Here is a 16,608-nt window from a genome sequence, read left to right as displayed (position 1 = left end):
ACATTCTACAATTTAAAAAAGAAAAGAAAAAGCAAAAAAGAAGAAGAAAGTTGGATCTATCTATAATATGCATTTTGGCTTGATACCTATATGGCTTTAGATATAAAGGCTGCACCATTTCCAGAAGTTCCAAAGTTAATGATATCTTGGACATCTCTTGCATACTTCTCTCCATTAGAACCGAAAATGCCTCTATAAGGTTGTGGATTTACTGCATGATGAACACCACTCTTTTGACAATACCAGCACAAAAACATATTAGATAAACAATGTATTACATAATTACATTTGAAAATCAGATTCATAGCCAAATGGTTGAGGCTTACAACAGACAGAAAAAGAAAAACCAACTAATGATACTTAACATGTTGGCTTAATAAAGTTAATTGAGTTTGTAGTTGTTACTTTTAAAAAAATTTAGTTTTAGTTCTTATATTATAGATTTTGTTCATAGATTCGACATTTGTGAGTAGTCTGATAATAAATCATCCAATAAATCAACCCAACAACAATTACTAAATTACACACTATGTTTTACTATATAACTAGTCAATATAAAATTTCCAACCCAATATAAAGTACTTACTAAAGTCCATTTTAAATATTAACATCCCTTTCGTGGCTGATGTGTAGCTACCTGTGACCTGTGACACCAGTCCACTATTGTAGCTGAACAATGATGTTGATCGAGGAAAGTTGAGTTAAAAAATGAGTTAGCAACCAAGATGTGACAATCCTCTCAGCTATGTCATCAATTAGGTGCACTTGTGGCTTGGTTGATCTTTAAATTAGTTGCAAGGGGATCTCTAGTAGCTTTACATTCTAACTAGAAGGAGGTAAAGTGAGACTTCTATCTAGAGTTCAATTGTTATGCCAGTATCATATCCCAACATATAATACTCACAAAAACACAAGGAAAGGTAAATTAACTTAAAATACTCGGATAAACTTCTCAATATGCAATTATAGAAGAAGAAAATAACAAGCTAAAATGAATTAAGCTTCCTCCAATAAGTTAAAATCAGCATTAGGAGAAGCTTAATTCATTTTACATTCTTAATTTCTTGTCATATGGGTTAAGTTGTGGGCGCCTCAATGACCGGTTAGTTATAGGTTTGAATCCAAAAGTAGTTTCTTTACATATACAAGGGTAAGGCTGCGTGTAATGACCCTCATCGGTACCTTGGTTATAAGTGTTTACTAAGAAGTATATCAAAATAGGCCCTTATATAATTCAGTTACCTGTGTCCAAGACTCATGTAATAGTAGCAATGATAGGATATTAAAATAAGTGGGAATTAAAACTATAGGATATAAAAATGACAGAGAGAGAGAGTGTTGTGAAATTACCTTCTGCAATTCCTTTGAGTTTGGGGATTTGGCAATAAAGCGACATCTTCCCACAGTTGAAACCCTTTCTAACGCCAGGTCCAGATCAAGATTTCTGACCTCTCATCCCAAAACCACAACTTGCTCCTTCCCCTATCGATATTTCTCTACCCTTTCTCTTAGCCCTCTTCCTCTAACTCAGTTGCAGCCCCAAATTGTCTAGCCAAAACTGAACATCGACGTTGGGTGCTGCCATGGGGGTAGATAGAGAGGCAACCTTGTTAACCATGGAAATGAGAGGTCTTGCTTGCTGAATCTTCTTCAGCCATGGTTTTGCGGCCAAGGTTTTCACCGTTCCCTTCAATCCCCAAATTGGTGAGAATAGCTAGGGAGTTTCAAGAGGGAAAAACAAAATGAATACACACTTTATAGGGTCGAACAAGCTAAAGCAGATTTGATCTAATACACAAAGTACAAGAAAAATGCATATCTATACCATCTTTTAGTTGGGACTATTGTTCCAAGGCTTGAATCCTTAATCTGTACTCATTATTCTCTCTTTTAAGCTCTGAATTAACCATCTGTAGACAAGCACAACAAAATAAAAGAGAGAAAACAATAAACGAATGCTAGAAGCAAACATTTTTCATCACAATAAAATATAATTGACAAACTGAAGAAAAGGGAATATTGGCTCAACTCAGAATGTACGCACCTGTAATTTGGTAAACTGAGTAGACAATGTGGTTGTCTCTGTCTGAAGTGTTTGAACTTTAAGCTCTAATTCAGAAATGAACCGCATCTTCCTCTATATTGAGCGAGCAACTGATACACGATTTGCCAAAATCATAGAAAAATATTTCACATCCTTAGTTTTATACCCCAAAAAAGAAAGGGACATAAAGATAGTCAAATAGAAGACTATTATTACCTTTTTGCACTAAACAAATCATGAAGTGCATCATCCTCTATCCTGCCATCCATAGGTTCTCCACTAAAGCCATCAGCGTGGTCCATATCATTCATTGGTTCCTTTAACACTAACTGAACCGACTTTTCAAAATATGAGTTCCCTCCCCTAGAAGCCATTTGTGATTTGTAGGCACCAACGAAATGTTGTCAAATAATTGTTAGTATTAATTAATTGAAAATATAAATAATTAAAAAAATATACAAAAAATAAAACCTTCAGATCAACTACATAGGTTTGATAAGTCAAGAAACTTCAAATGTCCATGTAACTTCAAATGTCCTGCAAAAACAAGATTGGTAACACAAAAAGCAGTTTTCCTGTCCACGGAACTTTGTATTGCAAATACAATGCATTTTTTAACACATTTGGTGCAGACAAAAGGAAATACACAATTTTATAAATTTATTGTCAAATAAATGCCAATATTTGTACATTTCTGTTTGTAATGTTAACAATAACCATCAAATTCACCATAGCGCAACATCCTATATCATCTACAGCTTTCTACATCGAATGTTTTGAACTTTTACAAAATATGCTGCCCATTTCTTTCGAATCATTGTTATTGTTTCCATGTCTAATGACATGCCATTAGCAAACCACTACAAAATATAAAAAATACAAAGAATATGTCACATACATGTAAAATGATTGAAAATTATAGTGAAGTACTAATTTACAGTTGTTGAAGCAAACATACCATGATCCAATCATTCTTTAAACACTCACTTTACGATGTTTCACATCCAATGCATCACATAATAGCAACACTCATAGCCTCCACTTTGAACATGGCTCTACATTCAATGCAAATAATAATTGAATCAAACAAGTGTACTGAAGTTACAATCTAAACATCATTAATGATAAATAAGCATTAATTAAATGACTAACCTTTACTACAATCCACTTAGGTGTTCCTTGATCATTTTTACCATCCACAGTGGTCTTTAGTGTCTTCATTGCACTAGTTAGAAAAATAAACCATGAACGTGTATACGATGATAAAAATTGTTCATTAAAAGTTTAGAATACATTAAATGAGTTTCAATATAAAACTTAACTTCTTAATTGCAGTTTTGATATGAATATCAAGCTTTTTACATAATGAACAGAACCAAGCAACAACATTGTTTGTAGGACACAGTATAACCAGCTGCCAATAGGCCCTACATTAAACAAAAATTAGGTACATATAATTAAAAAAAATAGAAGCATTTTCATTAATAGAACTTACCGATTCAAGTAAGCTCCTAGGTACACCTCTCGTTGAGATTCCTTGACCCATGTTTGTATGTAATGTTCACATTCAGCGCGTTGGTCCTTTGCATGGTGTATCGACTGCTCAAGGAATCCATACACCGAAGCATGACCCAAACTTGAGCTCCACTCATCCATAAACGTATTTTGATAAAAAAAAATACATGAAAATTGATAGTGATGCATATCATAACGAATATTAGTTATTAATGAATCATATTAAATTTACTTACATCATCCATAATTGTAGTATAGCTATGTTCAAACATTTGTCACCTTCTATTATTTCATTTACATCATAATATGTCAAGAAGAAGGATGCATCTACATTTGGAATCCAAAATTTATTGGAATCCCACATCAACTCAACAGGCTTCTCGTAAATGTCATATAGGCTCTTAATCAACTGATGCAAAGGATCATCTTCAAAAACATTATTTGCCCTTTGAACTGGTTCAGGTAGTTTCTTTGGAGTAATATAAGACTACTATATGGTTAATGAAAACAAGAATTACAATAATGTCAGTAACTAAGATATATCGATGTACGCAAATCATCCAACAAATATTAAAAAATAAAATTTACCTTTTGTGACACAATTTTCACAAGATTTGTTGGCCATGTAATGAATGTTTGAAGGGCCTGCCTGATGTAACACCCTGAAATGTTATTAATTATAAATCGATGTTTGATTGTGTTTAGCTTGTTGTTTGAATATATGTTTCACTTGAATGATTTGAAATATGACTTGAATTAGTCATGTGTGAATTTCTTGATGTGGATGTTGAGTTATGTGGAGTTTTGTTGAGCAAACTTGAAATTATGAGATTCTAGATTTTTGCCTAAACCTAGTTCAGTAAGGTCATGATCCCGGATTTGTTAACCGTTGGATCGTCTTCAAATTTTGTCTGAAGCTTCCTAGGATATGTTGCCACAGTCCGACCGTTGGGATTCTGAAAATAACAACTTGGGGTCTCTCTCTAAGCGCGAATGGCGTGCTAAACGTAATTCCCACCGAGAGGAAGTTGCGCTGAGCGCCCAGAGGTGCGCTAAGCCCAATTCCAACTGAGAGGAAGTTGTGTTGAGCACACAAGGGTGCGCTAAGCCCGCCCTAGTGCAGAGGGGGCTGCGCTAAGCCTAAATTCTTGCATTAAGCGCAAGAAGTGGACTTCAGCTTAGCGCGACAGTCTCGCTAAGCGAAATTTGCAGGTTATAAATACGTCCTCAGCGTGAAAAACACGATTTTTCACTCTTCTCTTCTCCAAAAATGCCACCCAAAGCCTAAAACCTCATTTTTCACCACCCAAGACCACCGGTGGTCGCCGTAAGCCGCCGTTGCTTGCTGTTGGAGCCCCACACCAAGAGGAACACTTTAATCAGAGTAGAATCCTCCTCAAAGATTCGGTGGAGAAAATCCCTCAATCCTCCATTTCAAAGTTTCTCTAAGGTAATGTTGACTTCTAAACCTTCTCCTAGCTAGTTTGAGTTCCTTTAAGTGTCTATTATGTGTTGGGTACTATAATAGGGTGTTTTTACACTTCCTTTGAAAAACCCTAGAGAATGAGACATTGTAAAAGTTATCTTTTTATAACATTGAGGTTATTTTTGCGCCATTCACTGAACCCCGGTCACATTGGCGTGATCGGAATTTCAAAATGATGTTTGCATTTGTAGAATCCGAAACACCCCTCAGCCCTTTATGTTTTGACAGAGGTATTTGACCCCGAATGTTGCCTTTGACCTATTTTTGAAATCCATACTAAATTCCTTTCCTTTTGACATAATAGAGACTTGGGTTGGACCGACAAGCGTGAACGAGAGAGAGACCTCTAAGTGATGCAAAAAGGAACCGATGGGGAGCTCATGATAGGTGAGGGGAGTTTATTATAAATTTACTGTTTCTAAACCATGGTTAGGGTTAGGGAATGTAGCTATGAGAATATATGCCTGTCCCTGTTGCATGCTGAATTTTTTTCTAGAAAACCATGTTTTCGATGAATGGGATGTGATATATATATACAGTTGATGAATAAAATTATTATCCTTATTTGACTTGTGTTGTTTGAAGACCTGGGGAGTGTGAATCTCAGGCATGAAAGATATATGTACATGCGGAATGTGACTTACTGTTGATGTTGCTATTGATGACTTTAAATTGATATGTGATGATGTTGATATGGAATAAGACTGTTGTTGTTGTTGATCACGTCATTGAGACGAGATGATGTTTATGTTGAGAATGATATTAAAATGAAATGTTGATGATGTTGGAAATGCATTGAGATGATGCATGTTGTGTATTTTCATGGGAGGGGTGCATTGACCTTGTTAGATGTCCCTGGTGGGGGAAAATAGAGTGGTTAAAGAGTTTAAACATCTCTGAGGGGATGTTTAGGATCTTTAATTCATCCATGATCTTTGTACTTGATGGTGCTCATGTTCATACGTTGTATGTTGTGTATGTTCATGGGGGGTGCATTGACCTTGTCGGATGTCCCTAGTGGGGGAAAATAGAGTGGTTAAAGAGTTTAAGCATTTCTGAGGGGATGGCTTAGGATCTTTAACTCATCCATGGTCATTGTACTTGATGGTGCCTATGTTTCATGCCTCATATGACACGGGAAATAGTATAAACTATGGTAGTATGTACTTTGTACTACGGGGTGCGTCACCTGGTAGGGAACTCCCTTGTGGCCCAGGCTGATCACCGGGGGGGGGGGGGGGGAGTTACGGTGCATGACTGGGTGGCCTCGACAATTACTGCATAGTTTCCCTAAATGAGGTGTCGTGTGGACACGCTTAGGCTATTTCCTTGGTTGATGGTATGTACCACATTGCATCTGAGAGTTGAGGTCAGGTGCATGCATCATTCTGAGCAGTATTGATTGGATCCATGGATGGATGATGAATAATTGTTGAATGTGGATGATGAGTAATTGTTGAATGTGGGTGTTGAATAATGAATGTTGTGTAAGCTCGTGATGTTTGCCTATGTTTTCTTGCTAATTGTGATTATTTGGATTTAGCATTGGTTCTTTTTATAATGAACTCACCCTTGAAATTTTTTATCGTGTGGTTGATACCTATGATGATCGCGAACCTTTCGTGGGAGCAAAATGACAGCAGTAGGGTGTAGGAAGTGAGATTCTGTTGAAGAGCCACCGAGCTGACGTGATGATGTTGGGATTATTTTGGGAGAGAGTTGTGTTTTGTTAAATCAACTCTTCCATAGTTGGTTCCATGATTCTTTTGTTGAATTAAAGATGTAAATCACATATTTGAATTATATGTATGATCAAGTTTAATTTCCATTATATGAATGATCTGTACTAAGTTACTATACTAATATATATGTATCCACTTAAGTAATGTGTGTTGTTTGGTGAATGTATGTGGAGACAAAAATTACTTTCATTTTTTTATAAAAGCAAATTAATGGAGTTTTCATTTAAAATTTGAAATAATCGCGATTTAGAATGGTGATATTGTAGCGACGAGGCGGGTCGTTACACCTGACATACTGTATTTCTGATGTCGGGAATGGGACTTAGGCATCACCATCTAAAACTTTTTCAACACTAACCCTTACCACATCATTAGCATAAGCCACATTGTGAATGCAAGACCCCCCCTCATATATTTTCCCCAAGGCCACCAACATAGTACAATTTTCTCATTGGACATATAACCCCATAGTCGATATTACACGACCATCATGTTCCTCGCCTAATGGGTTCACAGCAGTTTCAGTATTGCTCCCTTTGGTGCTAACACATGCACCTAATGCCTGTATATCCACCTCAATAAGGGGTAAGTACTGCGACTCCATTTGGGAAAACTCAATTTTTATGGCCTCCTTCAACTCCTGCTTTAGTTTCTCCAGACTCTGCTTATTTTCTTCTTCAATCTCATTCCTTACTTCTTCCTTGAGGTTTATGATAATCTCATTCCTCCATTCTTCCTTAAGGCTTCCAATTATGTCAGCCAAATGTTGTTGGGATATTGATATAGAGGAACTGCTGGAGCCATGTGATGCCTTACCATAATATTGATTGATTTTCATACCAGACCCCGCTACACGAACACGACCTAGATGCTTTGGTCGCCCAATGGCAGTATTGAGTATGTCGTCCCGACCATGGGGAACAAAACCTCCTTGTATCATCTTCTCTTGTAATGACTCCTATAACAAGAATGGCATATAAATACATCAAATGAGGTGATTATTATAAAAAAACAAAAATTAGATTCAAATTGCTAGTCTACCGTCAACTCACAATTCTATCAGATATTTCTTATGCCACCTCAAAAGTCATCTGCCCATATCGCTTTGTGCAAGCCATTTTCCATTTCACATGTCTTCAATGGGAGAAGGAAGGTCCTCAAGCAGTGGTGTATTCTCAATCAACATTGCCTCGAATTGTTTTTTCTTTCTTTTCTCCTCAACTAGTTTTTTCTCAAGCAAATCATAACCCCCATGAGATAGTACATGGGGGCAGTCATTGTGTGTTTGAATTTGTTGTGCCTTTTTCCTAATTTCATGTGATACACCATATAATATTTCCATTTAATTCACTAAAATAAATTGCTATATTTCTATAGCTTATTTAAATTAAAAGTTACAAACATATAACCTTCCAGGTAGGGGTCTTGCGACTTGCAGCAACTTCAACCCATGTTTGCTGATCCATACCATATTTTACAGAAGGATCTTGTTTGCATTGACCGTCAGTGTCAACATAGAATAATTTAGTGGTTAGCAAAGACTTAAATTGCCTCCATCTAGTGGCCAACATGGACATCACCTTCTTCTTGGCCTTTGAGGCTTCTAGGATAGCAAATTTAGCCTGCATAAAATATTCAACATGTAAAATTTAGTGCATGTACACATTTTGAAATATAAATACCTACAAAAAAAATACATGGGACTGTTAACTTGACTTACCAAAATGTCATCCCATACTAGGTCCTTTAGAGTTTTCGACACATCTCTGCAATTGCTATGTACAATAGGAATCTTTTCTCGAGCTACGTTCCTTAAATAGTTGTGGAACTTTTGTTTTACTGGGCTTGATCCTCTTCTAGTTGCAGGGTTGACAGTAACCATTGGTCTAGGTTGATCTAAGGTTCTTAAAGTTAACCTTCTAAGACGTGTGGATTGTCTTGTCTACTTAGGCGTAGCCTCCGAATTACCATCTGAATGCGGAGGGGGCCTTGGCGGTGTTCCCATGACCCTAAGCAAATGAAACAAATTGATTAATGTTCTAGGATATAAAAAAAAGCATCTACGTAACAAATTGTAAATATGCACATTACATAAATTAAGAACAAATAGCATAATATCGTAAACATTACATTAATACAACGTAGTTAAGCATGAATGTTCTCCCATAAACCTTCATCATGATCATTATGAATCACATGTACATCATCAACCTTGGGTTGCTCACATATGGAAGGAATTTTTATGGAAAAAGGAGGAGTCTCACAAATGTCAAACGTTGCATCATCATTTTGTTCCCTAATGCTACTTAGTCTTCCTTGTAGAACCACTGATAATCTAGAATCACACGGATCTTGGATGTAAAACACTTGCCTAGCTTGTTCTGCCATAATGAAAGGTTCCTCCTTGTAGCCCACCTTATTAAGGTTCCTCCTTAATAGCAAAAGATAAGTAAATTTTAAGATAAGTAAATTTTAAGATAAAATACATGTTACGTAAAAAAAAGATAAATTATATCTTAAACATTAATATTATTATATATGTCCTTGACAGAATTTAGGTCAAGCTTCCGCTACTGGGGCTCTTCGAAATTATTGAGGCAATGTTCTGCTATATTATGGGCTTGTGGGGTAGCTCATGCTAAGCTTTGGGCTATCTAATTGGGCTTCCATTACTTAGCGACGTGGATTTAAGGAGCTGATGATTTTCATTTACTTAAAAAAAATTAAAGTTTTAAAGTATATTATGCTATTTCGTGGAAGAATTTTTTATAATCACTACAGGAACATTTTATGTTCTGTCCTTCAATATACCAATCTATATAAGTCTCATCACAATCAGGGAAGGGAAAAAATGATCACTACATGACACCTTTTATTTACTATTTAGCAAAGCTGCTTCTTGGTAACGTTCTCAAGGAAGGAACTGTAATTTCTATCAACCCTCTTGTGATTTGGGCTTGGGCAGGACTCCTCATCAATGCCATAACTGTTAATGATGTTTACTTCTCTTTAGCCATAATAGTTTATTATTTTTGCTTTGGTGGGTGACACTATGTGTGCGTGTACATTTGCAGTAGTAGTGGTAGTGCAGCAGAAAAGATCATGAACCACGTGCACACTCTAATTTCCATCACACTAGGTACTACTTACTAATAATAGCTATTATATCATTAATTTTTTCTTTATATAAAAATAATCAAATCTCTATCTACATGTCTCCTTAACCCTTTTCTCTCTCTTTCTCTCTCACCAAATCTCTTCTCTTTATAAAAAAAAGCCTTTTTTGGAATGAATAAATTAACAGATATAGACAGCGTGTTTTGAGTAGAAGCAGCTCGGATAACTTAAATTTTTGGAATGAATAAATTAACATACCGTAAATTTTTACTCTCTGGTTTATTTGAGTGAGTTTTAGATGTTATTTTGAAAATAATAATTTTTTTTTGTCAAATTCTTTTTAAAATTAATATATTATATTTCTATTAATTTGTTTAACATGTTATAGATGCAAAATATTCATGGATAGATATTGCTTACGTATCACAAAATTCCTTAATCTTATTTGAGCTTGTCTTCCGTCTAGGTAAACAACAATTAAGAAATTATTTGGGGATACGTATACAATTTTAATATCTTATATAAGCTCATGGATAGATGTTTCAGGTACGTACAAATATATAATAAGCTTTCAGGCACACTTTTTGGTTAAGTTTTTAAGAAAGTATTTTTTAGCTAACTGTAAGAAGTTTTATGGAGAAAGTTATTTAATTACTTATGATATAAATTTTCATTATGTAAATTTTTACCTGAATAAGTATGTATTTAAGTTATTTATTCATGATTATATATATATATAAACATATAAATGTTTGGAATAACATACTGAAAATGAGCTTATCTTTCTTAGTACCCAAACCATGTAATTGCCTATGGCTTGCCCCTATGTCTGCAGTTTGGTATTATTAAATGCACTTAAGATCTAAAATTATAAATTTCCCTGTCTAGTTTTCTGTACAAAAGGCAATATATTGCTAGGCGTAAATTTAATCATATTATAAATTTTTATTTATTTTTTTAACAAATACATTCTAAGACAGTTCTATGAGAGAATCGTCTTAGAATGTCTACATTCTAAGACGGTTTTCTCATAAAACCGTTTTAGAATCCTCAATATTTTTTTTTTTATAAAAATACATTCTAAATCCTAAATTTATTCTATATTCTAAGACGGTTCTTTAAAAGCCGTCTTAAAAAAGCTGCACATTCTGAGATGATTCTGAGAAAAATAACCGTCTTAGAATGTATAGTTTTTCTTAGACGGTTTTTTAAGAACCGTCGTAGAAAGTTTTTGACTTTCTACAATGTTGGCTACAAGTACGGTTTAAAACCGTCGTGAAAAGTGCCTTAGAACCGATGTAAAATCATTTTTTTATAGTAGGGTTTTATCAAATTTTCAATTAGACCCCTAAACTTTTTTTTTCTTTTTGAATTAGGTCTTGTATAATTACCTTCACGAGAAATTAACAGTAGCTAAACATCTAATTTGATGTGTAAATAGTGGACTTGTGCTTTCAGAGTGAGTTATTTGTGTTGTTAGTACAACCAAATCAATTGTGAGAGATTTTTTTGCAGAGTTTTAACATATGTTAATAACTAGTTCCATGCAAGGCAAAATTGTCTATGAAAATATACACAAGTCTCTTGTATGCGAAGTGTATATACCTTTTAAATAGTTATGAGAGGGGTACATGAAACAACGAGAGGATGAGTGATGAAGGGGTAAAGGGAAACAACAAGAGGATGAGGCGTGATTCGAAAGGAAGATGAAGGGAAGTCAAACTGAGGAAAAAAGGGAGGCAAACGATGAGGGGTGGACGGAGGTGAAAACCAATACTGTTTAAAAGGGTACTAGATAATGATTTGTATATGATGTTACAGGGATATTGATTAGGTAGTACCCCTCTTAATAAGGTTTTGGGTGCACCTACTTCTTTTTTCTGGGTACATAGCTATTGGGTGTAGGGTTCATATTGCTTTCATGTGGTCTATATCTTTGTGCCTCTCAAATCTTTGCTCAAATTTCCTACTATGAAAATCTAACAAACTAGCTAGTATATTCATGTTCTTTTTCATTTAACAATTTCAAAACATAAATCACATAAAAATGTATATAATTGAGTTTATCTCATGGTATTTCATCATGTTAATGCATTAAAACATATCAAGTAATTCTATAAATCTACAAATAATGCAAATTTGTCGATTCTTACATAAATCAAACTGAAATAGTGGGTTTAACTAGAAATGCTAGTTTTTTTCCTCTTCTTTTAATCCAAAGACAACACAATAAGAAAAGTGATCCCAGCTAAATTGATACCACAAACTCGATCAATAATTTTCAATTCAAGCTATAAAAATAAACATTATAATAAAGAGGTTAAAAAACCATAGCTAATGTGTGACACTAACAAAATCACATTTAAATGTACAAAAAGTTAAGGTGCCATTTTTAATTGAATAATATTTCACATAAAAACCTAACGATACGCCCTTAAAAGAAGAGAAAAAGAGAATAAAGAGATGTCATGTTATATATCAATTTACCTGAAAATAAGAAAAATATGTCATGTTATATACTAATAAAATTACATATGCATAAGCCCCTTTTTTAATTCATGCGAAGAAACAACCAAGTTAACTGATAGGATTTGTCAGTTATGTAATTTTTTTTCTTCTCAAAATGCATCTATGTACCTACATATAACTGATACAATTTGTCAGTTATGAAGTAAGTAATTTATTAATTATTTATTTTCCTGATAAATGCATAAAACCGATAGCATCCATTGTACAGTAAGAGAGACCTTTCTTGCTAAAGATGTAGACATAATCCCCAAAATCACATTATATCCAATCACAACTCAACAACACCAATTTCATCACTTTTTTTCAGGTGGTTCCTCTCTTTGTAAAAAACAAAAAAAGAATTTATTAGCAATTTTGTTTAAATTCATTTCTTGAAGCATGGTCACTTGCTTTTTCAGCTTGCACTTAGCTGCTCTTTCCTACAATTATTAATTTTTTGTGATGAGTTGGTTTGTTTATTATTATTTCTTCTCTTCTCCTTGTTACACTCACAAGAAAAAAGGGAGAAAAAACAATTTTTTTTTTGAATAAGTCTTTCTCTACCCTCAGTTGCTCTCAAAAACTCTTGACCCTTTCTTTTGTTTCCTAATTCGGTTAATACTTATCAGTTATCACATTCATTGTGTTTGGCTTCTCTTGCTTTCCCTATTTTATTTTTCTTCTCACTAAAAGTTCCATTTTTTTATATAATTTTTGGGGTTATTATTGCTTTTTGTGATTCTGTCTCAGTTCTTGTTTGGTATCTTAGAGGGAAATTCATTGGGTTTCCAGGGTTTTATCTTGTTAGAATTTAGACCAATTGGATAACAGATAATAATCTTCATTCAACATCAATTGGGTTTTATATTTTTATCAAGTGGCTCTTTTTCTAGATTATGATTCCCTTCAAAATGCTTCTAGATTTATCCTTAGACTTAGTATTGTGGTAAAACCTTTCACTTTTGTTATCATTTTCTCTCTTCTACCTTATATTCCTCAATTTCCACTAATTAAGTTTCTATCTTCCCCTGAATAAGCCCAAATTTGATTGTGTAAACCAATAGCTTTTTGCTTGTACAAAATTGAATTGATGAAGTGGGAAAGTATAACCCTCTCTTCTCCTACACCTTGCACTCCAAACTCCAACACCAATTGGTTGGTGATGGAGGATAATAATAACAAGAGCACAAAATGGACCTCTGAAGAGAACAAGCTCTTTGAAAATGCTCTTACAGTGCATGATAAGGACACCCCGGATCGGTGGCACAAAGTGGCTGATGTGATAAGGTAGTACAAGGAGTTGGAAGTAGATGTTAGCAATATAGAAGCTAGTTTGATTCTAGTTCTTGGCTATAATAGCATTGCTACCTCACCCTTTACCTTAGATTGGGTGAACACTCCTGGCTATGATGGGTTTAAAGGATGTGGAAAAAGATCTTCCTCGGTGAGACCGATTGAGCATGAAAGGAAGAAAGGAGTGCATTGAACTAAAGATGAACATAAGTAAATTTTTTACCTTTTGCATTTGTTTTGATACATGTTATTTTTATTTGGTAACTTCACATATAGATTTTAATATATGATATAACGATCAACTAGGAATGCATATCTGTTTGAGAGCATGGTGATTGTGTGAAAAGATAGAATTGGTGGATGGAGTTTAATGTTAATTAAAGCTAGAGGTGTAGGGACAAGAATTCTGTGTAGATATTAAAGGGTTGGATTTTATGTTTTTTTTCAAATGATAAGTAGGTCTTTTGGGTGAGTTTGATAGTTAAAAAAAAATTGTGTTCTTTACTTCTAGATTTGGAGTTTGAACTTCCCTTTGATGTTCCCTCTAGATTGTTTCTATTGGGTTTGAAGAAGTATGGGAAAGGTAATTGGAGAAATATATTTCACAATTTTGTTAATATAAGAACTCCAACACAGGTTGCTAGTCATGCTTATAAGTACTTCATACAGTAGCTTTCAAGAGGCAAAGACAAGAGGAGGGCTAGCATACATGACATAATAATAGTGAATCTCACAGAAACCATAACACTTCATCAGAAGACACCAATAGATCCACTTCACCACATGTGCTCTCACAAAAACAACAACCAAATTCTACTCCTACAACACCAAGAACTCATTTTCAGTGGAGTAATCAGTCTAACATAGGAGTAGCTATGACTCTCAACCCTGCTCATGAAAAAGTCTTCATCTCTCATTATAGTGCTAACTCCTTTGGTGTTAAAATTGAGGGATAGAATCTTCATGAGCGTTCTAACTTGGGACCTTAGACACAGAACATGGTTTTCCAAATGCAATAGTCCTCTCAACACTAGTTCCATGCATTAACACTTGTTGGTTAGTTATTATGAACTTGAAGGAAGGTACATACATTTGTTTCTTCAACAAATAAGAACTTCCTGAAGGGAGTGACAGACAACCAAGTCCCCAACGTTGGTTTTGTTTGGTTTTTATATGTTTTCTAAGAATAATGGATTTCAAGCCCCGTGTATAATTAATGAAATGTTTCAACTTAGAGGCAAAGAGGCACTTCAAATAGTATGGGGAAAAAAAGAGGCACTTCAAATTTGATAACTAGTTGAGCATATTTGTATGTGGAGGATACTCTTGCTGCTATTGAGTTCAAAGCAAAATTTATTTGAGAAATACATAATGGGATACCTTGGCAATGGTTAGTTAGGTAAGACTAATGTGTATGGTGATATTGTGAATTGAGCTTGATTCCTGCATAATATCCTCTCTGATGAACTTTAAGTGTCTTTAGGTATCTTAGGTCCCATAGAGAGTCAAAGATCCTTATTATTGTGATTAAAAATAAAAATAAATGATAATATGCATCAAGAATTTAACAACCCCTAAGCCCCTACACAACAATAAAGTGATTCCATGACAAGGGTAAATTAAAGTTTATGTATGCCAACAAGTTATTAAAAATAAATATCTTTGGAGCATGATTCACTTCGTGTAACTTTTTGAACTGCGTGGAGAACCTGTGATTTTCTCTAAAGAAAAGGAGTTAACTAATGACATTTGTAACAAAAATTAAGTACTAGAACCCACTATTAATATGATGAGACAAAAGTAGTTCAATTTGACATTAAGTTCATAACTGCACCCAAAAGATTATTTCAATTGAAACCCAAAAGATTATTTTTATTTTTGTGATTGGAAATGAAAACATAAGCATTTTCCTTGGACAAGTTTTCCAAAAATGGCTGTGGAGTATGATGCAATCCTACCCCGCAAGGGCATTGGATAGAAGACTCCAAGTAGATTGGGCCAGAGATCCAAGGGAAGGCCCTAGGGTTCTCATGAGCCTTAGGGTAGATTTCGAGCCCATGGGCTAAGTGATGCAATCCTACCCTGCAAGGGCATTGGATAGAAGACTCCAAGTAGATTGGACCAGAGATCCAAGGGAAGGCCCTAGGGTTCTCATGAGCCTTAGGGTAGATTTTGAGCCCATGGGCTAAGTATGAGCCCGCTTATCTTTATAAATATTAGAATAGGTTTTTTCCTTCGTTTAGGCCTTGTATTTTGGCCATTCTAGTAGTATAGGGTTTTAGTCTTGTATTTCGAGGCATTTTGAGTAGTCTTTGTAGTAGGGACTTTTTTTGTATTTTCATGTATTTTGTCATGGGGGTGAGCTTAGCTATTATAGGGGGTGTGTAGCTAAGTTCTAGCTTCTCATCTCAAGGAGGTGAGCTTATCTATTAGAGAGGTGTGTGTAGCTAAGCTCTAGCTTCTTTAGGAATCTTTTCAAAGAAGCTTCTCAAGGAGGTGAGCTTAGTTATTAGAGGGGTGCGTGTAGCTAAGCTCTAGCTTCTCAAGGAAGTTTTCTCAAAGAAGCTTCTCAAGGAAGTTTTCTCAAGAAAGCTTCTCAAGGAAGCTACCTAGTCTATAAATAGAAACATGTGTAACACTTGTTGTAACTTTGGATGAATGAGAGTCTTGTGAGATATACTTCAAAGTTCCACTTCTCTCCCTATTTTATTCCTTGAATTTCGTGCTCCCCCCTCTCTCTTTCTCTCCCTCTTTCTTTTCCTCCATTGAAGCATCCTTACAAGCTTCTTATCCAAGGCTCATCTTGGTGGTGAAGCTCCTTCTTCCATGGCTTATTCCCTAGTGGATGACGCCTCCTCTCACCTCTTCTCCTTTGTCTTCCGCTGCATCTCCATGGTGGAAAA

The 16,608-nt window shown here is 34.9% G+C and overlaps 1 pseudogene; it reads left to right on the top strand.

Annotated features, from left to right (window-relative positions):
• The first annotated feature begins 13,481 nt into the window (after positions 1 to 13,481).
• LOC100812786 (transcription factor DIVARICATA-like) lies at positions 13,482 to 14,739 on the top strand (annotated as a pseudogene).
• The last annotated feature ends 1,869 nt before the right edge of the window (positions 14,740 to 16,608 follow it).

This window comes from Glycine max, chromosome 15, assembly GCF_000004515.6.
Source record: "Glycine max cultivar Williams 82 chromosome 15, Glycine_max_v4.0, whole genome shotgun sequence".
In the NCBI taxonomy this organism is placed as follows: Eukaryota; Viridiplantae; Streptophyta; class Magnoliopsida; order Fabales; family Fabaceae; genus Glycine; species Glycine max.
The sequence above is the reverse complement of the archived record's forward strand: the minus strand, read 5'-3'. Positions and strand labels throughout refer to the sequence as shown.